The sequence below is a fragment of the Schistocerca piceifrons genome, chromosome 3 (assembly GCF_021461385.2).
Source record: "Schistocerca piceifrons isolate TAMUIC-IGC-003096 chromosome 3, iqSchPice1.1, whole genome shotgun sequence".
Lineage (NCBI taxonomy): Eukaryota > Metazoa > Arthropoda > Insecta > Orthoptera > Acrididae > Schistocerca > Schistocerca piceifrons.
The window spans coordinates 619,525,428-619,550,684 of NC_060140.1; the positions used below are offsets into that span (position 1 = coordinate 619,525,428).

General features: G+C 42.5%; 1 protein-coding gene across 2 annotated transcripts in view; it reads left to right on the plus strand.

Annotated features, from left to right (window-relative positions):
• The window catches only part of LOC124788096 (venom carboxylesterase-6-like), a 113,949-nt gene that overhangs the window by 37,949 nt on the left and 50,743 nt on the right, over positions 1-25,257 (plus strand). The gene's annotated exons all lie outside the window — the stretch shown is intronic.

Sequence of the window (25,257 nt, forward strand, 5' to 3'; positions counted from 1 at the left end):
ATACCGTCGACCATTGTTTCTCCGTGCTGAGAGGTAACGCCTGAAATTTGGTATTCTCGGCGCACCCTTTGACACTGTGGACCACAGAATACAAAATTCCCTAATGATTTCCGGGAAGAAGTGACCCATGCGTCTTTTCCAACTTCCAATCCGCATTCAAAGTCTTTTAATTTATGTTGTGCGCCCATAACCACGTCGGACCCTTTTCAATTGTATCATCTGAGTAAAAATGACACCTTCATCAACGCAGTGCACTTGTGTACACGATACTGTCGCCAACTGTATACAAGCCTACCGCTGTCCCATGAATTTGTCACCTCAGTGTGTGCGTGTAGACTGTTAACACGGCTATTGTCTTCTGGTAAATCTGGAGTGTCCACAGCACGCTAACCATCAAGATATATCAGAAAAGAGCAATTCCTGCTCACCAATAATAATGGAATAAACGTACTCGCCATTTTCGCGGTAACATGCATGAATGGGTCCAAGTCAGTCTAGGACAAACAGTCCCGAAATACAATCACATATGGTTACAATTAAAGTGCAGCTACTCACGGAGGTCAGTGTAGGCTGTAATTACCGTACGGCAGCGAAATTTGCTAGATATGTTAATGCGCTAATGTGGAACCGACTTACACTGTGAAAAAATTAGTTCCAATTCTGGCTATCGGATGCAAATCTGGCGCTGTATGTAATGGATCCTGAACGGAACATGAGCAGAAAACGTCAAACGAGTAAGAAAGGCATAATGTTGATTTTTACTGTCAAGCGCTACTTACACAATTTGTTCACTATGAGCACCAGAGACGTCGACAAGATGCTGCATCCGTAAAATGATGTGATTAACAGGTGCTCGCAGTATTTCCTGCGGAATCTGAACAACGTGTTTCTGTATGCTGGCCTTTAGATCAGATATACACCGAACGTGTCCCTGGTGAACGCGTTCTTTTAAACAGACTAAGAACCAAGCCATATGGATTCAGGTGACCTTGCAGGCCACCCATCAGGAAAACCTCTGGAGATAACACATTCGTGGAAAGTTACATCAAGCAGCAGATCTTTTTCTGGGCGAGCAACGTGAGGCATTTCCCCATCTTGCTTGAAAACATTGGTTTCCACACAGTTGCGCTGTTCCAAAGCAGCAACCACATGCTGTACATGGAGGTCTCGATGACCGGCAGGCGCCACGGTGCACTCGACAGGCCCGCTGGGTGTACTATATGCTGGACCGAGAATAAAGTGCTTGTGAATCCACACCATATAGTCAATGCGAGTGCAATGACTCTTCATGCACAACACGCTTTTCAGCAGCACTCCAGGTTCGGCAGTTGTTTGTATTCGCTGCATCCGGTACTGCAAAATGTGCCTCATCACTTCACAAAATACTGCTCATCCACTTGTCGTCAACTTAGATCCGTGCCAGAAACCAAGAGCAAATTCGTAACACTGCTGCGGATCACGAGGTCTCAGTTGCTGCACCGTGTAGATCCTGTACGGGTGCCAGTGTAATATATACCGCAAAACTGTCCATACTCTTGAGCATGGGATGGAAAATTCTCGTGCACTAGCACTACACGAGGTATATGCTTCGTGGCCAGTTACATCAACAGCAAACTCGTCAACAACTTCCACCAGGATAGGACGCCTACCTCTTCTAGGTGCCACACCAAGCTTACAAATGTCTTCGAGTTTCATTACATCTTCTTTAAATCATTTAATGACTTCGGGCCTCCCCTAATATCTTTCAGTCGGTGACACTCTCGCAATGCAGTATTGTAACTGCTGCCGTTCATATAAAACAGTTTCACTAACAGCACACGGTCTCTCTTCTCAACAGCCATCCTGCTCAGACACATTACGGCTTGTCAAATAGCGTGGATGTCATACCGTCGTACAGCGCCAGATTTACACCTGGTGGTCACAATTGGAACTAATTCCCTTTTCAGCGTAGATCTTTTCTACATTAACGCATTAGTATGTTTACCAAGGGTTAAGCGCATTATTGGCCCTTCGGTGTACTCGACGCCTTATTTGAAACAAGACAAAATCGTCACTTGACGGTCAACAGTATACGCCTCCAGTCAGCTGTTACCACGTTTGTGCGTTGTTTGGCCCATTGACGAGGTGCAGCGTTACCCAATGCAGTGGGTAATGGCCTGTTGCGCGGCACACAACCATACTGGGCGAGATTCTCTACAGCTCCCGAAGTTAACATTCTACCATAATTCACAGGAAGATATGAATTCATCGATGGATTCTATGGATATCTGCGTATCGACCTTTTTATCTGCTCTTAAAATAGTAACGTCTAACTCAAACATTTATGAAGTTCAATAAATTGTGGACCAGCTTAGGTAATTTAGCCGAAACTTCGAACGATATAAATTTTAAACTGCATTTATTGCATTTAGCATGAATTTGAGCAACCACTGTAAACCAGGAAGCTCCGACTAGATAAAAGCAGGCGCGCAGTAAAATAACAACGAGAAGGTACGCTGAATAATGTTCACTGACTAAAATTACACCACTAACTTACGGAAATTTCGTTCAAGGTCCATAGCCCATTTCCTGTGATCAAACTAACTTTGTTGTTCATAAGACCTACTCACTCTTCAACATAACTATCGATTTTTATCAAGTCCCATGCGAGACTAACTCCGAAAGGTTTGTAAAAGTCGAAGAACTCTAGAGTATTGACAACAGTACTGAACGCTACTTCATCACCGTCCAAACTTACGTACGACACTGACCGCTTCTGCTGATCTCACCAAGCAATTCGGCTGCCTTTATAAGACTCACTGCACTCAACCTTAGAAGGTACGTGACTACGTGCCGTTCCACCTCCCTGCATTCTAACGTCTGAAATATGCTTCAGCACGCTTACACTATTTGTTAAAATGGAGTGTCTTCACCAGTTTACAGGCAGTGCTGCACAGGCGCTATCAAGACAAAAAATAGAAAAAAAACCGTCTAGTTGTTTAATTCTATGTTACTTGGTATTTGATATCGACTGTTTTCATAGTAGCGTATAATATAAAAGATACATGAAGGCTAAATCACTTTAATACACGTATGTATAGTGTCTTTGACATAGGAAATAATGTCCTTTTTGTGTTAGTGTTAAAATGGTGATATCTCTCACTATCCTCTCGTGATTTGTGTATCTATATTTAATCTTACTATCTATAACATTTTCTCAATAAATGGGCTTTATTCGTCCATTTAAACAGTACCGCAACACTGTTGTGCTTCTAGCTAGACGTACTTTCAGCTGTCAGTATGTATCGTACTGCTACGTGATTATCAACTAACGAATGGCTTAATTTTTGTTGTTGCGATCTTCATATCGAAGACTGGTTTGATATCGCACTCCATGTTACTCTATTCTGTGTAAGCCTTTTTATCTCCGAATAACTAATGTGAACTACATCCTTGTGAACCTGCTTATTATATTCATTTCTTGGTCTCCTTCCTTGGACAATGTCCATTTCGTTCAACAGCTCTTCCATGCCATTTGTTTTCTCTGACAGAATTACAGTTTCGTCTAAAATCTTTAGAGTCTTTATTTCTTCTCCCTGATCATTATTTTTTTATCCGATTTTATCTTGGGTTTCCTTCATTGCTTGCCCAAGGTACAGGTTGAACAACATCAAGGATAGGCTTTAATCCTGTCTCACGCCATTCCCTTTCAAGCCTCTCGCCTTTTATAGCCGCCGTCTGGTTTCTGCACAAGTTGTAAATAACCTTTCGCTCCGTATATTTTACCCCGTTACATCTATTATTGAAAATACCCTATTTCGCTCAAAATTGCCAAAATTTTCTCTATATCTAAAAATGTTATAAACGTAGGTCTGCCTTTCCTTAACGTAAGGTAAGTCTTAGGGTAAGTACGAGGGGCGTTCAGAAAGTAAGCTCCGATCGGTCGCGAAATGGAAACGACTATGAAAATCCGATAAAGCTTTGCACAGATGTGTTGGGTAGTGTCTCTAGTATAACCCCAGTTAGCATCACGTCGCTCTTCTCATTTCTGAGCTCGCAGTGAGTGCGTAAAGATGTCTAGAAAATAGTGTCTGCCGCCAAGTACGAGGGCCTGGTGAGAAATTTCGCCTGAAGCTATGCAGCTAACATTACATAACTGTCGTGCTGTTTCTTCTTCAAGACAATTCTCAGCCGCATTCTGCAGGGGCAATGAAGATGCTCCTGCATCGTTTTCAAATGGAAATGTGAGATTACCCACAATACAGTCCGCAATTGTCTCCCCCTGAGTTTCATCTCTGGTCACATGAACCGCTGTCTTTGAAGACAACATTTTGACACAGACAACGAGGTGTAGGCCAGCGTGGAGAATTGGCGGAAAGCACTGGCGGCTGCCTTCTATGATGAGGCTATTGAAAAGTTGGTACAACGCTATGACAAAAGTCTAAGTCAGAACGGCGACTACGTAGAGAAGTAGCTGAAAGGTGTAGCTAATTGTTACAAGTAAAACATTTCTGATGTTCACTGTGGTTTCAATTTGGCAATCAATCGGAGCTTACTTTCTGAACAGGCCTCGTATTGTCTCAGTGTTTCTACATTTTTCCGGAATCCAAACTGATCTTCCTCGAGGTCTGCTTCTACCAGTTTCTCCATTCTTCTGTAAAGTATTAGTGTCAGTGTTTTGCAATCGTGACTTAAGGTGATAGGTAGTATTCACACCTGTCAGCACCTACTTTCTTTGGAATTGGAATTATTATGATCGTCTTGAAGGCTGAGGGTATTTCACCTGTCTCTTACATCTTGCACAATAGGTGGAATAGTTTTGTCGCGACTTTGTCTTCCAAGGATATCAGTAGTTCTGATGCAATGTCTTCCATTCCAGGGCACTTCTTTCGACATAGGTCGGTCAGTGAATTGTCAAATTCTTCTCGCGGTATCGTATGCCTCATCTTCATTTACAACCTCTTAACTTTCTGTATTATTCTTTTCAAGCTTATTTCTCTAGTATATCCCCTCTATATAGCCTTCCGTTGTTTGATAAGTACTGTCAGCCTCTGTAGCTGAGTGGTCAGCCTGTTGAATGTCATGCGAGGGGGCCGCGTTCGATTCCCTGCTGCGATCGAGAATTTCCCCGCTCGGGAGTTCGCCGAAGTGGCGTCAGATAGAAGCTCCTTCCAGGTCATCCGCGCTTCCTTCTTTCCGCTGGGGTCCACTGACACACTTTTTTGTCAATCAGCTATCGTCCATCCTTTCCAAAAGTCCATGCGATTTTACACATTTCGTCTTTAAGGTATTTGTTATTGACTTATCGACAGCCACTGCCTCTTTTACGTTGGTATTTGGTACAGAGTCTAGCTTGAAGATGACGCAACTTCGACTCCAAAAGTCCATCTCCAGTGTAAGCATTTTTGCTAAGGTTTGTTTATTCCCCACGTTTCTGCTCCGTATGTAGCAATGTTTTTAACAACTGATCGTTATATGGTCTGTTTCGTTCTTTTTCTTATTTTTTTACTCCAAACGCCTAAGTTCAGTTGTCGTATGGATCTCATGCCCTGTCCTATGTTATTATATATACCGTCTTCACCTTTTCCGTTTGATGGCATGATAACTCTCAGGTAGTAAAAATGCTTACTTCCACTGATCTTACTGGCTCCAACCTCCAGAGTTTCTACGTAATTGCCAGCTTTCATATACCGTTTTTCTCGTACTTATTGTGAGGCCCCATCTTTCATATTCTTTTAATTTCCAAAGCATCCTGATATCCTGTTCCGATGATCCGGTCGTCAGCGAAAGAAGATTGTACAAGATTTCATCTCCCACAGGGACTCTCATGCCTCCACATCTGTTCCTGAAGGCTTTGAGTGCGTCCTCCACACGGATTTTAAATATCGTCTGTGCGACAGTACAACCTTGCCATAACCATTTTGTAACAGAAAACTCCAGTGGCACTGAATTTCCTACTTCGATGGCACTCACACAGTCCGTATTGAACCTGTTAAGTGCTTTGATGCAAACAGTTGACTCGGAACTGTTCTTCATACTTGTCCATAGATTGTTTTGAGGTATCGTAACATGGGCCTTCTGCAAATTCACAAAGACTAAATGTATCTGTATCCCTCTGGCAGTTATCTTCTACATTACATTCCGTAATGTGAATATTCCGTCAATACATGAGCACCCTGGTCTAAAACCGTTCAGTTCTTCAGATACTATAGCCTCCATCTCTGTGCTTCCTTATAAGATTCTCTCGTATAATCACGCAACTGAAGGCATTACATCCCCCGGTAATTTCCACAGTCCTGCCTACTCTCTTTCTTATAAATTGAAGTGATACTACATTTTTTTCCATTGACTGGGTATGGCATCCCCTTCGAAACACTTACTGTACAATTGGACCAACGTTTTCACATACAACCATTGGAAGTGCTTTTATTAATTTTATATTCATGTCATCCAAATCTGGTGATTTCCCATTTTTCTATATCGCAGAGCTTTGCAAATATCTTGTGAGGTTATCATTCAAATCTGGTGATTTCCCATTTTTCTATATCGCAGAGCTTTGCAAATTTCTTGTGAGGTTATCTTTCGTGCACACATACGGATGTACGTCTTCTTACGTCAAATTTTACATTTATTTTACAAAATCCTTTATCTTATTCGTGGACAGGGCTTGGTAACACTTCACTCACTTTTTCATCATTATTAGAATAATCCCAGCACTGTCTATGTCTTCAGCTCTCACCATCCTCAGTTTCTTCCACGCTCTGTTTGCTCTGGTATCACCTAAGTTTCCTTCTGTCCCCTTAATACTTTCTGCCACGCCTTTTTTTATCTTTAGTAATGGCCTTTTGCCCTTCTTTCGATTTAGCTCCATATATTTTATGGCTTTCAACAAGCGGAGCGCTCAGTCACTTATTATAAGCCTTCTCTTTCATTTACACCAGTTTCGCTTCTTTCTCATTCCACCATGTATTCCTCCTGTCTTCTCCCCCAGAGCTTCGACGACCGCCTCGTATATCCATGCTTATCAAACTGATACACATTCCTTACAGTATCATCCTTGATATCTGAAACTTTGGCTGACAGACTAAGTTGACAGAGGAAGCGAGTCGAATCCTTCTGCAAACTTAAAAGACGACTTAACACTTGCCCGCTCTTCACCTACTATTTCTTTCCATCTAAAGGGAAAATAGATCCCTAAAATTAGTAATTAATGGTCTGACCCACGTTCGGGGCCCCGCAATACTCTCACGTCCTTAATAAACAACCTTGTTTTTTGCCCTTTTATCAGTCTGTTATTGATTTTGACTTACGAGTCGGTTGTTGCCACGTATATCATCGATGTATTATCTTGTGACGAAACCATCCATTATCTTAAGCATTTTGCTGAAATAAGTCTATCATCCTATCACCAGGGCATTTAAAACATTTTTCCCATGCTGACCTACAATGGGATTCTCCTCTCAGGATGTGCATTCAAGTTAACAAAAAAGGTGCACAAGTTCGTAGCGTTTTTGTTTTTCACGGTTGGGCTCCGGCTGCTATGGATTTATGTATAAATTATCATTTTTGTCTGTAGTTCACTGTTGCAATATGAGTTTACGTATCGAAATTTTGTCATTCGGAGAGAGTGTGCAGCTGTGGATTCTAGAAAATGGAGTGCTAAGTGGAGAAATTAGAACGTTTCCGACAGATTATTCTGTTTGAGTTCAGTATAGGGATAAAAGCTGCGGGGAAAGCCAGAAACATTAGCGCCGTGTACAAGGATAATGGCGTTGGACAGAGCACGGAAAGAAAATGTTTTTCTATTTAATGGAGGACTCTCCGCGTTCAGGAAAACCTTTGGGGTTTGAGAAAGATCGTTTGAACACATTAATTCCAATTATCCACTCCTGTGTACTCGAAAACTAGCAGATGTGATAAACACTGATCGTTCAAAACTCTGAAGGTTCAAAATTCGGCTCTCCGGGTGCCACACGCTCTACTACAAAATCACAAAAATCAGCGGGCGGTTATATGTGCGTCTCTGCTTGCTCGTCCTCAATTGTCTCGCGAAGAACACCGATCTTTCCTATTGTGTATTGTTACTGGTGACGATAAATGGTGTATTTGTGCTAACATAAGAAAAAAAGAAAGAAATGGTCGAGCCCAAACAAAGCAGCAACTTCCCGTACAAACACAAGAGTGCATCCATAAAAGCTAATGTTTTACGTGCGGTGGAAGAGCGAAGGGGTGATGCACTATAAATTGTTCCACCGAAGCGTAACCATCAATGGTGACATTTATTGCCAATGACTGAAAGGTCTTCCAGACGCAATCCAAGAGCAACGATTGAGTGAAATGATATTACCCCATGATAATGCCCACTCGCATTCTGCTAAACTGACAAGAAACACTATACGGGATTTGAGTTGGGAATTATATATCTGCATCTACATGCATACTCTGCAAATCACATTTAAGTGCCTGGCAGAGATTTCATCGAACCACCTTCACAATAATTATCTATTTTTCCAGTCTCGTACAGCGTGCGGAAAGAACGAACACCTATATCTTTCCGTACGAGCTCTGATATCCCTTATTTTATCGTGGTGATCGTCTCTCCCTATGTAGGTCGGTGTCAAAAAAATACTTTCGCATTCGGAGGAGAAAGTTGGTGATTCGAATTTAGTGAGAACTTTTTTTAAATGATGTCCAGCCCAAATCCTGTATCATTTCAGTGACACACTCTCCATATTTCGAGGTAATACAAAACGTGCTGCCCTTTTTTGTACTTTTTCGATGTACTCCGTCAGTCCTATCTGGTAAGTATCCCACACCGCGCAGCAGTATTCTAAAAGAGGACTGACAAGCGTAGTGCAGCCAGTTTCCTTAGCAGATCTGTTACATTTTCTAAGTGTCCTCACAATAAAACACTGTCTCTGGTTAGCCTACCCCACAACATTTTCTATATGTTGCTTCCAATTTAAGTTGTTCGTAATTATGATTGCTAGGTATTTAGCTGAATTTCTGGCCTTTAGATTTGATTGATTTATCGTGTGGCCCAGTTTAACGAATTCCTTTTAGCACTCATGTGGATGAACTCACACTTGTCGTTGTTTAGGGTCAACTGCCGATTTTCTCACTATTCAGATATCTTTTCCAAATCGTTTTTCAGTTTGTTTTGATCTTCTGATGACTTTATTAGTCGATAAATGACAGCATCATCTGTAAACAACCAAAGACTGCTGCTCAGATTGTCTCCCAAATCGTTTATATAGATAAGGAACAGCAAAGGGCCTATAACACTACCTTGGGAACGCGAGAAATCACTTCTGTTTTACTCGATGACTTTCCGTCAGTTACTACTAACTGTGACCTCTATGACAGGAAATCACAAATCCAGTCACATAACTGAGACGATATTCCATAAACAAGGAATTTCACTACAATCCGCTTGTGTGGTACAGTGTCAAAAGCATTCCAGAAATCCAGGAACGCGGAATCGATCTGAAATTCCTTGTCAATAGTAGGCAACACTTCATGCGAATAAAGAGTTAGTTGCGTTTCACAAGAACGATTTTTTCTAAACCCATGTTGACTGCGTTTCAATAGCCCGTTTTCTTGTAGGTGATTCACAGTGTTCGAACACAATATATGTTCCAGAATCCTGCTGCATATCGAGGTTAATGATATGGGCCTGTAATTAAGTGGATTACTCCTACTACTGTTCTTGAATATTGGTGTGATCTGCGGAGCTTTCCATCTTTGGATACGGATCTTTGCTCTAGTGAACCGTTGTATATGATTGTTAAGTACGGAGCTAATGCATCAGCATACGCTAAAAGGAACCTAATTGGTAAACAGTCTGGATCAGAAGACTTGCTTTTATTAAGTGATTTAAGTTGCTTCACTACTCTGAGGATATTTACTTCTACGTTACTCATGTTGGCAGCTGTTCTTGATTCGAATTCTGGAATATTTACTTCGTCTTCTTTTGTGAACGCATTCCTCACCAACATCATTCACACGATGTTGTGCCATCAGATTTTCACTTTTTCCGTTCTCTGTACAACAAGTTTCAAGGAATTTCCTTTCCGGATGAAAATGCTGCCCGAACATGACTCGACGAGTTCTTCACCTCAAAACCATGTAATTTCAACCGCCTGGAATCTACAAGTTACCCCAGCGTTGGCAGACGCCGATGGTGAAAGAGAATATATTACTGATGGCTAAAGTCCCTGTTAGTTGTCTCTGTTGTGTTTATTAAACTTATGGAAATACGTTACGAACTTATGCACCATCCCAAGAAATTTTCTTTTCGACCACTTACCATCTCTAGCGATCCCGTCAGTTCCCCACAAAAAATTTTCCTTTTCCTCCATCTTGACGACGTCGTCTGGCACATACACTACCGTGGTAAAGACATGCGGTGGGGCGGGATCGGTCGTCTGCGTTTCTGTTAACGCTATCATTCAGTCCACCTACCTCGACAGGGTTCTTGCTGATGTCTCTTCACTCTGTATTAGCAGATACGTGCTAGACAGTGTAAAGCAGCGTTGCTGAAACCACCACCCAATACCTACCACACAGAGGCTGCGTAAGTCTAGCTGAAAGTCAGTTCCTGAAAGCTAATGATTAAAAAAATCGGGCGTTCGGGATCTTCAGTCTACTTGCAGAAAAGCGTTTAAAATTAGATTAACTCTGCTTTTTATTCATATTGAAACACATGAAATGGCTATAAACTCCGTATTTAACACGGTAAAACGTTATCATTCTGTGTTCACTGTCTGTATAACAAATATTCACTCGAAAAGCAGCCAGAATTTTAGTAAGTCCGACCCGACTAATTTTCACTTTCTGTCAGTCACAGACCCTCAACTACTCGCGAGTTAGACATTCAGTCGTTTCAGAGGTCTTCTTGGTAAGAGGTGCTAGCGAAAATATTCCGTACAGAGCACGAAACACGCCACGCGGAGTTGTTACTACGGCCAGAAAGTTCCTACGCTCATATCTCTCAAACTATTTAACTTAGAAACACCACACTTTCATTAAAATGTTCATAACTCCAGTCGCTTCAGTCACGATATGTTCGAACCGAAGTTAGCTCACTATTTCCTCATCCTACAGAGTATTTTTAAGGAGCGATCTCACATTGTGTTATGCGTAGACAGGCTAGCAAGCGAATCTTCTGTATGCCCACTCCTCTTTCCGCGCGGTAACAGCTTAATTCTGATAGGCCAATCAGAACATTCCTTCCAGATCATTCTCACGGCAAATCTTGCCTTACCCAGTCACTAATTTGATGGTAATTAATGTCAGCAAAACTTCAAATTCTTGTATTTTGTTTAATCAAAAGAAACGAAGTGTGAAATTCAAACTGATAAATAAACTTGTTCGACCTCTAACTCCCATTCTGGCTGCTTTTATACAAAAGCAAGCACACACCGACATAAGTCACCTGAATCATGGTTGCAACGCAACTTTCCCACGGTTCGTTTGTACAAGCTTTTACGAAAAAAAAATATTAAATTTTAACGTGTGACCCATGTACACTCAATCATTCTCACGCACTCACACGCAAAATATAATGAAATACAGATTTTTGGATTACATAATGCACAGTGACTAAAGTTTTAAAAAAACTGCTTGGAGTCATGAATCGGAAGTTCTTCCGTTACCGCACATTCCACACTTTGTTTTAACCACGTGTGGCGTTATCTTCCCTTAATGCGTTCGTTTATAGTCCCCGTTTCGCCTATATAACTCTGCCACAAGTCATTTCAAAATCTCCCATAATGTGGAGGTAAGTATGTGCCTCCACTTTGCTTCGGAAAATAGTTTTCATGTTGTTTTGACTGAAAAAAAGAGGTCTGTACATACTTTTCCGTAGAATACTGCTGATGCGGGCAGTAATTCCAGAAACGAATGGTAACCCAACACAGCATAGCTGATACTTCGTTCAAATTTCCTGTCAGTGGACAAATTATCATAGCTGTTCGCCTTTAATGTCTTCCTTAAGAACACCAACCCCAATTACAATCTGTTAACTGTCACTGGTACGGAAGGCACGTGAAGGCAGACTTTTAACCACTGTTTGCTTTTGGTTTGGGTGGTTGTGCCATATGAGTACTTATTCAAATTACCAGAGTGTTGTCCCATCTTTCTACCCAATGGCGATGGTCAGCAGATGGCAGCAACAGGAATTTTATACAACAATTCTAATTCTTCAACTTATGTGCGGGGAAAATCCCTCTCTGTCCAATGACGGTGGTCCGCCGATAGTAACCACAGAAATTTACCCACTTCTTCAGCATAAGTGCTTCAAAGCTCCCTTTGTAAGACAACGAGACACTGCTCTTTGAGAGTGTTCAGCTAACCGTGAACAATACAAGATGTTTAAGAAGGTCCCGATGTAAGGCCGAAACGACGATCGTGTAAAAGAAACATGACCAAGAAGAGCTTACCTTCGATTACAACGGCCATGAAAGCCTGTAGACTCATAAGAAATAGAATCCTTCACTTCTCCAGATGACTTTGTAATTCTATCAGTAGTGACAACGGACTTCGAGGAGCAGCTGAGCCGAATGTATTGCATTTTGAAAACAGGTGTTAAGATAAACATCAATGATAGTAAATCAAGTAGTTGAATTAAATCAGGCAGTACTGTGGGAATTAGATTATAGAAGAGGTACTGAAACTAGCAGACGAGCTTTGCTGTTTGGGAAGCCAAATAGCTGAAGATAACCGAAGTAGAGAGGTTATAAGAGACCAATGGAAGGTATTTGTCTGGCGTGTGACTTTGGCTGTGAGTGAAACGTCAACAACAAATAAGTCAGCAACGAAGAAAATGAAATCTTTAAAATCTACATCTACATGACTACTCTGCAATTCACATTTAAGTGCTTGGCAGAGGGTTCATCGAACCACAATCATACTATCTCTCTACCATTCCACTCCCGAACAGCGCGCGGGAAAAACGAACACCTAAACCTTTCTGTTCGAGCTCTGATTTCTCTTATTTTATTTTGATGATCATTCCTACCTATGTAGGTTGGGCTCAACAAAATATTTTCGCATTCGGAAGAGAAAGTTGGTGACTGAAATTTCGTAAATAGATCTCGCCGCGACGAAAAACGTCTTTGCTTTAATGACTTCCATCCCAACTCGCGTATCATATCTGCCACAATCTCTCCCCTATTACGTGATAATACAAAACGAGCTGCCCTTTTTTGCACCCTTTCGATGTCCTCCGTCAATCCCACCTGGTAAGGATCCCACACCGCGCAGCAATATTCTAACAGAGGACGAACGAGTGTAGTGTAAGCTGTCTCTTTAGTGGACTTGTTGCATCTTCTAAGTGTCCTGCCAATGAAACGCAACCTTTGGCTCGCCTTCCCCACAATATTATCTGCGTGGTCTTTCCAACTGAAGTTGTTCGTCATTTTAACACCCAGGTACTTAGTTGAATTGACGGCCTTGAGAATTGTACTGTTTATCGAGTAATCGAATTCCAACGGATTTCTTTTGGAACTCATGTGGATCACCTCACACTTTTCGTTATTTAGCGTCAACTGCCACCTGCCACACCATATAGCAATCTTTTCTAAATCGCTTTGCAACTGATACTGGTCTTCGGATGACCTTACTAGACGGTAAATTACAGCATCATCTGCGAACAACCTAAGAGAACTGCTCAGATTGTCACCCAGGTCATTTATATAGATCAGGAACAGCAGAGGTCCCAGGACGCTTCGCTGGGGAACACCTGATATCACTTCAGTTTTACTCGATGATTTGCCGTCTATTACTACGATCTGCGACCTTCCTGACAGGAAATCACGAATCCAGTCGCACAACTGAGACGATACCCCATAGGCCCGCAGCTTGATTGGAAGTCGATTGTGAGGAACGGTGTCAAAAGCTTTCTGGAAATCCAGAAATACGGAATCAACCTGAGATCCCCTGTCGATAGCGGCCATTACTTCGTGCGAATAAAGAGCTAGCTGCGTTGCACAAGAACGATGTTTTCTGAAACCATGCTGATTACGTATCAATAGATCGTTCCCTTCGAGGTAATTCATAATGTTTGAATACAGTACATGCTCCAAAACCCTACTGCAAACCGACGTCAATGATATAGGTCTGTAGTTCGATGGATTACTCCTACCACCCTTCTTAGACACTGGTGCGACCTGCGCAATTTTCCAATCTGTAGGCACAGATCTATCGGTGAGCGAGCGGTTGTATATGATTGCTAAGTAGGGAGCTATTGTATCAGCGTAGTCTGAAAGGAACCTAATCGGTATACAATCTGGACCCGAAGACTTGCCCGTATCACGCGATTTGAGTTCCTTCGCAACCCCTAAGGTATCTACTTCTAAGAAACTCATGCTAGCAGCTGTTCGTGTTCCAAATTCTGGAATATTCCATTCGTCTTCTCTGGTGAAGGAATTTCGTTAAACTGCGTTGAATAACTCCGCTTTAGCGGCACAGTCGTCGGTAACAGTACCATCGGCACTGCGCAGCGAAGGTATTGACTGCGTCTTGCCGCTTGTTTACTTTACATAGGACCAGAATTTCTTCGGATTTTCTATCAAATTTCGAGACAATGTTTCGTTGTGGAACCTATTAAAGGCATCTCGCATTGAAGTCCGTGCCAAATTTCGCGCGTCTGTATATTTTAGCCAATCTTCGGGATTTCGCGTTCTTCTGAACTTTGCATGCTTTTTCCGTTGCCTCTGCAACAGCATTCGGACTTGTTTTGTGTACCATGGGGGATCAGTTCCATCTCTTAGCAATTTATGAGGTATGAATCTCTCAATTGCTGTTGCTACTATATCTTTGAATTTCAGCCACATCTCGTCTACATTTGCAAAGTTAGTTCGGAAGGAATGGAGATTGTCCCTGAGGAAGGCTTCTAGTGACACTTTATCCGCTTTTTTAAATAAAATTATTTTGCGTTTGTTTCTGGTAGATTTGGAAGAAACGGTATTGAGCCTAACTACAACGACCTTGTGATCACTAATCCCTGTATCAGTCATGATGCTCTCTATTAGCTCTGGATTGTTTGTGGCTAAGAGGTCAAGTGCGTTTTCGCAATCATTTACAATTCGAGTGGGTTCATGGACTAACTGCTCGAAATAATTTTCGGAGAAAGCATTTAGGACAATCTCGGAAGATGTTTTCTGCCTACCACCGGTTTTGAACAAGTATTTTTGCCAACATATCGAGGGAAAGTTCAAGTCCCCACCAACTATAACCGTATGAGTGGGGTATTTATTTGTTACGAGACTCAAATTTTCTCTGAACTGTTCAGCAACTATATCATCGGAGTCTTGGGGTCGGTAGAAGGAGCCAATTTTTAACTCAGTTCGGCTGTTAAGTATAACTTCCACCCATACCAATTCGCACTGAGTATCAATATCGACTTCACTACAAGAGAAACTACTACTGACGGACACAAACACTCCACCACCAATTCTGCCTAATCTATCTTTTCTGAACACCGTCTGAGACATCGTAAAAATTTCTGCAGAACTTATTTCAGGCTTTAGCCAGCTTTCTGTACCTATAACTGTTTCAGCTTCTGTGCTTTCTATTAGCGCTTGTAGCTCAGGGACTTTCCCAGCACAACTACAACAATTTACGACTACAGTTCCGACTGTTCCTTGATCCAAGCACGTCCCGTATTTGCCACGTACACTTTGAGATTGCAGTCCACTCCGTACTTTCCCGAGGCCTTCTAACCTAAAAAACCGCCCAGTCCACGCCACACAGCCTCCGCTACCCGTTTAGCCGCCAGCTGAGTGTAGCGAACTCCTGACCTATTCGGCGGAACCCGAAACCCCACCACGCTATGGCGCAAGTCAAGGATGCAGCCAACACGGTCGCAAAACAGTCTGAGCCTCTGATTCAGACCCTCCACCCGGCTCTGCACCAAAGGTCCGCAGTCGGTTCTGTCAACGATGCTGCAGATGGTGAGCTCTGCATTCATGTCGTAAGCAAGACCGGCAGCCTTCACCAAATCAGATAGCCGCTGGAATCCAGAGAGAATCTCCTCAGATCCAAAGCGACACACGTCATTAGTGCCGACATGTGCCACCACCTGCAGCTGGCTGCACCCTGTGCTCTTCAGGGCATCCGGAAGGACCCTTTCCACATCAGGAATGACTCCACCCGGAATGCACACGGAGTGCACACTGATTTCTTCCCCTCCTTAGCCGCCATATCCCTAAGGGGCCCCATTACGCGCCTAACATTGGAGCTCCCTACTACCAATAAGCCCACCCTCTGCGATTGCCCGGACCTTGAAGGCTGAGAATGATCCTCTGAAACAGGGCAGGCAGCTGCATCTGGCTCAGCCAGAGACAGTGCCTGAAACCTGTTTGTCAGACGCACCGGGGAGGCTTTCTGATCAGCCTCCGGGGACATCTTTCGCTGCCTGCCACGCCTTGGAACGACCTCCCAATCAACCACAGGCGAGAGCTCAGCCCCACTGCGGGCAGCAACCGGGGCAACCACAGCGGCAGACCGATCTGGGGACAGACGGGACGAGGTTGACATCCCCGTGATACCCAAGTCCGGCTCCCCACAGTGGTGCCCATTGGCAACAGCCTCAAGCTGCGCGACCGAAGTCAGCGCCGCTTGCAGCTGTGAGCGAAGGGATGCCAACTCAGCCCTCATCCGAACACAGCAATCACAGTCCCTGTCCATTCTAATCGATGTTGAACAAAGTTACTGAAACACGAGACCGTGCCTAGATAACGCAAGGGAAACACGCAAAGAATGTATGAACTAACCTGTATAAATGCCTAACGACTGCGCAAGAATCTTACTGAATTTACGATTACAGTAACTAAAACTCGAAATTACACCTCCTATACGAAACTCACACGCAATTTAAGTTAGAATCTACGAAGTAAACACTAAAGCGCGATGCTACAACTCTCAAATACTATAATACGCCCGAAATTTATGAATTAAACATTGTAAGTACCCAAAAACACGCAAAGAAATTAAGAATTAAACTATGTAACAAGTAAGTAAGCTAAGAGTATACGACTTGCTGCTGGCAGCTGCTTATCCAAAGGCGGCAGGGAGCACACTGTGGAGCATGTGGTGCTACAGAGGAATTCTGAAGACTATGTAGGTTGATCAAATATCTAATGTGATGATACTGAATCGAACCGGATAAAAAATAAATTTCTGACAAAACTTCCTAAAACAAAGTATAGGTAGACATGACTTATTCAGAAGTACCATGGAATCTTCAACTTGGCAGTGGAAACTGAGGAAAAATCGTAAAGAGAGACCAAGACTAGGATTCAGCAATCAGGTTCAAATGGAGTTTGGTTGCAGTAGTTATGCTGGGATGAAGGGGCTTGCACAGAATTCCCTAGCGTGTAGAACTGCGTCAAAACACTCTTGGGACTGAAGACATAAACATCAACAACATCCACTTATAGAGTGTGTTACTCTCAAAAAAATTCACTATAAACTAATCTTCAATACAATAGCATTCCTGGGTGATGTATAATGTGTCACTTCCATTTACGTCTACTCGGTATGACACTCAAACAAAAGTGTTTTGAAATTACTGTTTATTCATATTAAAAGAGATGTAGCATTTGGACTGGAAAGTTCTTCAAAATTGTTTTTCATTTTCATCCGTCTTTATTTCACAAACTCATCATGAAGAAATTTTTACATCTTCATATCGCATGAATCTGTATCATACATTATACCAGGAACTTGTCAATACGCTCATAATCAAGCTATGTCACGTTATGGATGAAGTTGTAAGCTGCTAAATAAATTTGGGACGATATAATAGCTAAATTTTTTGACGAATTCCTCTCCTGTCCTAACCTCTTCATCTCAGAGTAGTACTTGCACCCTATACCTTCAGTCATCCTGTCCCTTCTCCTTATCAGTATTTTCCATATATTCCTCTCCTCTCTGATTCTGCGCAGAACCTCCTCATTCCTTACCTTACCGGTCCACCAAATTTTCAACATTCGTCTATAGCGCCACATGTCAAATGCTCCGATTCTCTCCTGTTCCGTTTTTCCCACAGTCCATGTTTCACTACCATACAATGCTGTACGCCAGCGTACACTCTTAGAAATTTCTTCCTCAAATTAAGGCCTATATTTGATACTAATAGACTTCTCTTGGCCAGGAATGCCCTTTTTGCGATTGCTAGTCTGCTTTTGATGTCCTCCTTGCTCCGTCCGTCATTGGTTATTTTACTGCGTAGGTAGCAGAATTTCTTAACTTCATCTACTTCGTGGTCATCAATCCTTATGTAAGTTTTTCGCTACTCTCATTTCTGCTACTTCTCATTACCTTCACTCTTTCTTTGATTTACTCTCAATCCATACTCTGTACTCATTGGACTGTTCATTCCGTTCAGCAGAGCATGTAATTCTTCTTCCCTTTCACTCAAGATAACAATGTCATCAGCGAATCGTGTTATTGAGATCTTTTCACCTTGAATTTTAATCCCATTCCCGAACTTTTCTTTTATTTCCATCATTGCTTCCTCGATGTACAGCCTGAACAGTAGGGGTGAAAGGTTACATCCTTGTCTTACACCCTTTTTAATATGAGCACTTCGTTTTTGATTGTCCACTCTTTTTACTCACTCTTGCATGTTGTACATATTGTATATGACCCGTCTCTCCCTGTAGCTTACCCCAACTTTTTTTCAGAATTTCGAACATATTACACCATTTTATATTGTCGAATACTTTTTCCAGGTCGACAAATCCTACGAAAGTGTCTTGACTTTTTTTAGCCTTGCTTCAATTATTAACCGCAACCTCATAATTGCCTCTCTCGTGCCTCTATTTTCCTAAAGCCAAACTGATTGTCATCTAGCTCATCCTCAATTTTCTTTTCCATTCTTCTGCATATTATTCTTGTAAGTAACTTGGATTGTGCGATAATTCTCGCACTTGTCAGCTCTTTCCGTCTTCGAAATTGTGTGGATGATGCTTTTTAAAATGTTAGCTGGAGTGCCGCCAGATTCATACATTGTACACACCAAACTGTCGTTTTGTTACAACTTCCTCCAATGATTTTAGAAATTCTGCTGGAATGTTATCTATCCCTTCTGCCTTATTTTATCTTGAAACCTCCAAAGCTCTTTTAAATTCTGATTCTAATATTGGATCCCCTGTTGTTGTTGTTGTTGTTGTTGTTGTTGTGGACTTCAGTCCTGAGACTGGTTTGATGCAGCTTTCCATGCTACTCTATCCTGTGCAAGCTTCTTCATCTCCCAGTACCTACTGCAGCCTACATCCTTCTGAATCTGCTTACTGTATTCAGCTCTTGGTCTCCCTCTACGATTTTTACCCTCCACGCTGCCCTCCAATACTAAATTGGTGATCCCTTGATGCCTCAGAACATGTCCTACCAACCGATCCCTTTTTCTAGTCAAGTTCTGCCACAAACTCCTCTTCTCCCCAATCCTATTCAGTACTTCCTCATTAGTTATGTGATCTGCCCACCTAATCTTCAGCATTCTTCTGTAACACCACATTTCGAAAGCTTTTATTCTCTTCTTGTCCATACTATTTATCGTCCATGTTTCACTTCCACACATGGCTACACTCCATACAAATACTTTAAGAAACGACTTCCTGACACTTAAATCTATACTCGATGTTAAAAAAATTTCTCTTCTTCAGAAATGCTTTCCTTGCCATTGCCAGTCTACATTTTATATCCTCTCTACTTCGACCATCATCAGTTGTTTTGTTCCCCAAATAGCCAAATTCCTTTACTACTTTAGGTGTCTCATTTCCTAATCTAATTCCTCAGCTTCACCCGACTTAATTCGACTACATTCCATTATCCTCGGTTTGCTTTTGTTGATGTTCATCTTATATCCTCCTTTCAAGACACTGTCCATTCCGTTCAACTGTTCTTCCAAGTCCTTTGCTAGCCGGCCGGAGTGGCTGTGCCGTTCTAGGCGCTACAGTCGGGAGCCGAGCGACCGCTACGGTCGCAGGTTCGAATCCTGCCTCGGGCATGGATGTTTGTGATGTCCTTAGGTTAGTTAGGTTTAATTACTTCTAAGTTCTAGGTGACTGATGACCTCAGAAGTTAAGTCGCGTAGTGCTCAGAGCCATTTGAACCATATCCTTTGCTGTCTCTGACAGAATTACAATCTCATCGGCGAACCTTAAAGTTTTTATTTCTTCTCCATGGATTTTAATACCTACTCCGAATTTTTCTTTTGTTTCCTTTACTGCTTGCTCAATATACAGATTGAATAACATCCGGGAGAGGCTACAACCCTGTCTCACTCCCTTCCCAACCACTGCTTCCCTTTCATGTCCTTCGACTCTTATAACTGCCATCTGGTTTCTGTACAAAATGTAAACAGCCTTTCGCTCCCTGTATTTTACCCCTGCCACCTTCATAATTTGAAAGGGAGTATTCCAGTCAACAGTGTCAAAAGCTTTTTCTAAGTCTACAAATGCTAGAAACGTAGGTTTGCCTTTTCTTAATCTAGCTTCTAAAATAAGTCGTAAGGTCAGCATTGCCTCACGTATTCGCATATTTCTACGGAATCCAAAGTGAGCTTCCCCCAGGTCGGCTTCTACCAGTTTTCCATTCGTCTGTAAAGAATTCGCGTTAGTATTATGCAGCCGTGACTTATTAAACTGATAGTTCGGTAATTTTCAAATCTGTCAACGCCTGCTTTCTTTGGTATTGGAATTATTATATTCTTCTTGAAGTCTGAGGGTATTTTGCCTGTCTCATACCTTTTGCTCACCAGATGGTAGAGTTTTGTCAGGACTGGCTCTCCCAAGGCTGTCAGTAGTTCTAATGGAATGTTATCTACTCCCAGGGCCTTGTTTTGACTTACGTCTTTCAGTGTTCTATCAAACTCTTCGCTCAGTATCATATCTCCCATTTTATCTTCATCTACATCCTCTTCCATTTCTATAACATTGCCCTCAAGTACATCGCCCTTGTATAGATCCCCTATATACTCCTTCCACCTTTCTGCTTTTCCTACTTTACTTAGAACTGGGTTTCCATCTGAGCTCTTGATATTCATACAAGTGGTTCTCTTTTCTCCAAAGGTCTCTTTAATTTTCCTGTAGGCGGTATCTATCTTACCCCTAGTGAGATAAGCCACTACGTCCTTACATTTGTCCTATAGCCATGCCTGCTTAGCCAGTTTGCACTTCCTGTCGATCTCATTTTTGAGACGTTTGTATTCCTTTTTGCCTGCTTCATTTAATGCAATTTTATATTTTCTCCTTTCACCAATTGAATTCAGTACTTCTTCTGTCACCCAAGGATTTCTACTAGCCCTCGTCTTTTTACCTACTTGATCCTCTGCTGCCTTCACTACTTCATTCCCCAAAGCTACCCATTCTTCTTCTACTGTATTTCTTTCCCTATTCTTGTCAACTATTCCCTTATGCTCTCCCTGAAACTCTGTACAACCTCTGGTTTAGTCAATTTATCCAGGTCCCATCTCCTTAAATTCCCACTTTTTGCAGTTTCTTCAGTTTTAATCTATAGTTCATAACCAATAGATTGTGGTCAGAGTCCACATCTGCCCCTGGAAGTCTCTTACAATTTAAAACCTGGTTCCTAAATCTCTGTCTTACCATTATATAATCTATCTGAAACCTGTCAGTATCTCCAGGCTTCTTCCATGTATACAACCTTCTTTTATGATTCCTGAACCAAGTGTTAGCTATGATTAAGTTGTGCTCTGTGCAAAATTCCACCAGGCGGCTTCCTTTTTCATTTCTTACCCCCAATCCATATTAACCTACTACGTTTCCTTCTCTTCCTTTTCCTGTTATCGAATTCCAGTCACCTATTAAATTTTCGCCTCCCTTCACTATCTGAATAATTTCTTTTATCTCATCATGCATTTCTTCAATTTCTTCGTCATCTGCAGAGCTAGTTGGCATATAGAATTTACGACTGTGGTAGGCGTGGGCTTCGTATCTATCTTGGCCACAACAATGCGTTCGCTGTGCTGTTTGTAGTAGCTTACCCGCATTCCTATTGTTTTATTCATTATTAAACCTACTCCTGCATTACCCCTATTTGATTTTGTATTTATAACCCTGTATTCACCTGACCAAAAGTCTTGTTCCTCCTGCCACCGAAATTCACTAATTCTAACTATATCCAAGTTTAACCTATCCATTTCCCTTTTTAAATTTTCTAACCTACCTGCGGGATTACGGGATCTGATATTCCACGCTCCGATCCGTAGAACGCCAGTTTTCTTTCTCCTGACAACGATGTCCTCTTGAGTAGTCCCCGCCCAGAGATCCGAATGGGGGACTATTTTAGCTCCGGAATATTTTACCCAAGAGGACGCCATCATCATTTATCCATTCAGTAAAGCTGCATGCCCTCGGGGAAAATTACGGCCGTAGTTTCCCCTTGCTTTCAGCCGTTAGCAGTACCAGCACAGCAAGGCCGTTTTGGTTAGTGTTACAAGCCTGATCAGTCAATCATCCAGACTGTTGCCCCTGCAACTACTTAAATGGCTGCTGCCCCTCTTCAAGAACTATACGTTTGCCTGGCCTCTCAACAGATACCCCTCCGTTGTGGTTGCACCTACGGTGCGGCTATCTGTATCGCTGAGGCACGCAAGGCTCCCCACCAAGGGCAAGGTCTATGGTTCTTGGGGGGAAAAAGTGTTCCCATGCCGGGAATCGAACCCGGTCCAGTTGGGTGAAAGCCAGCTATCCTAGCCACTACACCACATGGGATCCCCTATCTCTTCTAAACTTCGGGGTGCACTCAGCCTCGTGATGCCAAATGAGGATCTACTAGACCTAATAGTATCGGCTCAGGTCGAAGAAAACGTTCATAACGACCGGGAGAGCAGTTTGCTGACCACACGCCCCTCCTATCCGTATCCTCAGCTGAGGATACACGGCGGTCGGCTGGTCCCGATGGTCCACTTGTGGCCTGAAGACGGAGTGCTTTTGTCTCTTCTGAACCGACTCCTGTTTCTTCTTCTATCACATCAGACAAATCTCCCCCCTCATAGAGGCTCTCAATGTTTTCTTTCCTCCTATCTGCTCTCTCCTCTGAATTTAACAGTTGCTTGAATTCCCGTTGCACTCCTCATGCTGTCACCCTTGCTTTTGATGTCATCGAAGATTGTTTTGACTTTTCTGTATGCTGAATCTATCCTTCTGACAACCATTTCTTTTTCGATGTCTTCACATTTTTCCTGCAGCCATTGCATCTTAACTTCCCTGCACTTCCTGTTTATTTCGTGCCTCAGCGACTTGTATTTCTGTATTCACAAGTTTCCCTGAACACTTTTGTACTTCCTCTTTTTATCGATCAATTTAAGTATTTCTTCTGTTATCTATGGTTTCTTCGCAATTACCTTATTTGTACCTATGTTTCCCTTCCCAACTTCTGTGATGGCTCTTTTTATAGATGTCCGTTCCTCTTCATTTGTACTGCCTACTTAGCTATTACTTATTGCTGTATCTGTAGCCTTAGGAAACTTTACCCGTATCTCGCCATTCCTTAGTACTTCTTTATCGGACTTATTTGCGTGTTGATTCCTCCTGACTAATGTCTTAAACATCAGACTACTCTTCATCACTACTATATTGTGATCTGAGTCCATATGTGCTCCTGGGTACACCTTCCAATCCAGTATCTAATTTGGGAATCTCTGTCAGACCATGATGTAACTAAAGTCCTCGGCGTTTTCCAAGTGTACCTCCTCCTCCTGTGATTCTTGAACTGAGTATTAGCTATTACTAGCTGAAACTTGTTACAGAACTCGATTAGTCTTTCTCCTCTCTCATTCCTTCTCCCAAGCCCATATTATCCTGTAACCTATTCTTCTACGCCTTCCCCTACAACTGCATTCCAGTCCCCCATATTAGATTCTCGTCCTCCTTTAAATACTGTATTACCGTTTCAATATCCTCGTACACCTTCTCTATCTGTTCATCTTCAGCTTACAACGTCGGCATGTATACCTGAACTATCGTTGTCAGTGTTGGTTTGCTGTCGATTCTGGTAAGAACAACCCAATCACTGAACTGTTCACAGTAACACATTCTCTGCCCTATCTTCCCGTTCTCAACGAATCCTACTCCGGTTGTACCATTTTCTGCTGCTATTGAAATTATCCTATACTCATCTGACCGGAAATCCTTGTCTTCTTTCCACTTCACTCAACCCTACTATATCGATATTGGGCCTTTGCATTTCCCTTTTCAGATTTTCTAGTTTCCCTACCAAGTTCAAGCTTCCGAAATCCCACACCCTGCCTCGTAGAACGTTGGCTGTTCAGTCTTTTTCTCATGGTAACCTCCCCCTTGGCAGTCCCCTCCTGGAGATTCCAGTGGGGTACTATTCCGGAATCTTTTACCAATGGAGAGATCATCATGACGCTTCTTCAATTACAGGCCACGTGTGAATACACGTTACGTGCCTTTAATTCAGTGGTTTCCATTGCCTTCTGCGTCCACATGCCGTTGATCATGGCTGATTCTTGCACCTTTAGGGGCAGATGCCCACCCCTAGGACAAGAGAGTGCCTTGAAACTCTGTCAGCTCCTCCGTCCTCTTTGACAAGGCCGTCGGCAGAATGAGGGTGACTTCTTATGCCGGAAGTCTTCGGCCGCCAATTCTGATTATTAATCAAAATTTAAGCAGCGGCGGGATTCGAACCTGGGACCGAAATAGTTTTGATGATGAATTAGATCTCATTTTGTTCTATATCGTTCGTTGAATTTGTTCGTGGCGGACGTCCGATGACACCCGTTCAGGTTGTTCGTTGATCCGTTTAGATCCGTTTACTCAATTTTTTATTACAGAGGGTAACTAAATCCTCTGACCGAACACGCTGAGCAGCCGTGCCGGCACCCTCGACCTCTGGTGTTGTTATTATCACAAAGCAGATTCCAGCGTTTGGAGTGGTGCCGTGATCTGGAAGCATGGGCTGCTGTATAATGTCGTCACATTCTGTTCTGCAATGAATAATCGCGGTTCTGCACTACCCTGGATAACCATCGTCGCGAGTATTGTGAGAACCTTAGGAGAGGTTCCATTCTTCCTATGTTTTGGGCAGGCCGGAGGTGCTAGTCGTGGCGTCATAGTGTGAGGAGCCATCAGATACGACTTCATGTCACGGCTGGTAGTTATTGTACTTTTGACGGCCTAACTGTTTGTCACTTAAATTCATCCCCCTTCTGTGTTAGCTCTCATGTGAGAGTGTCGTTGTGAAGTTACTGGACAGGACAATGCTCGTCCACACCTGGCGCGT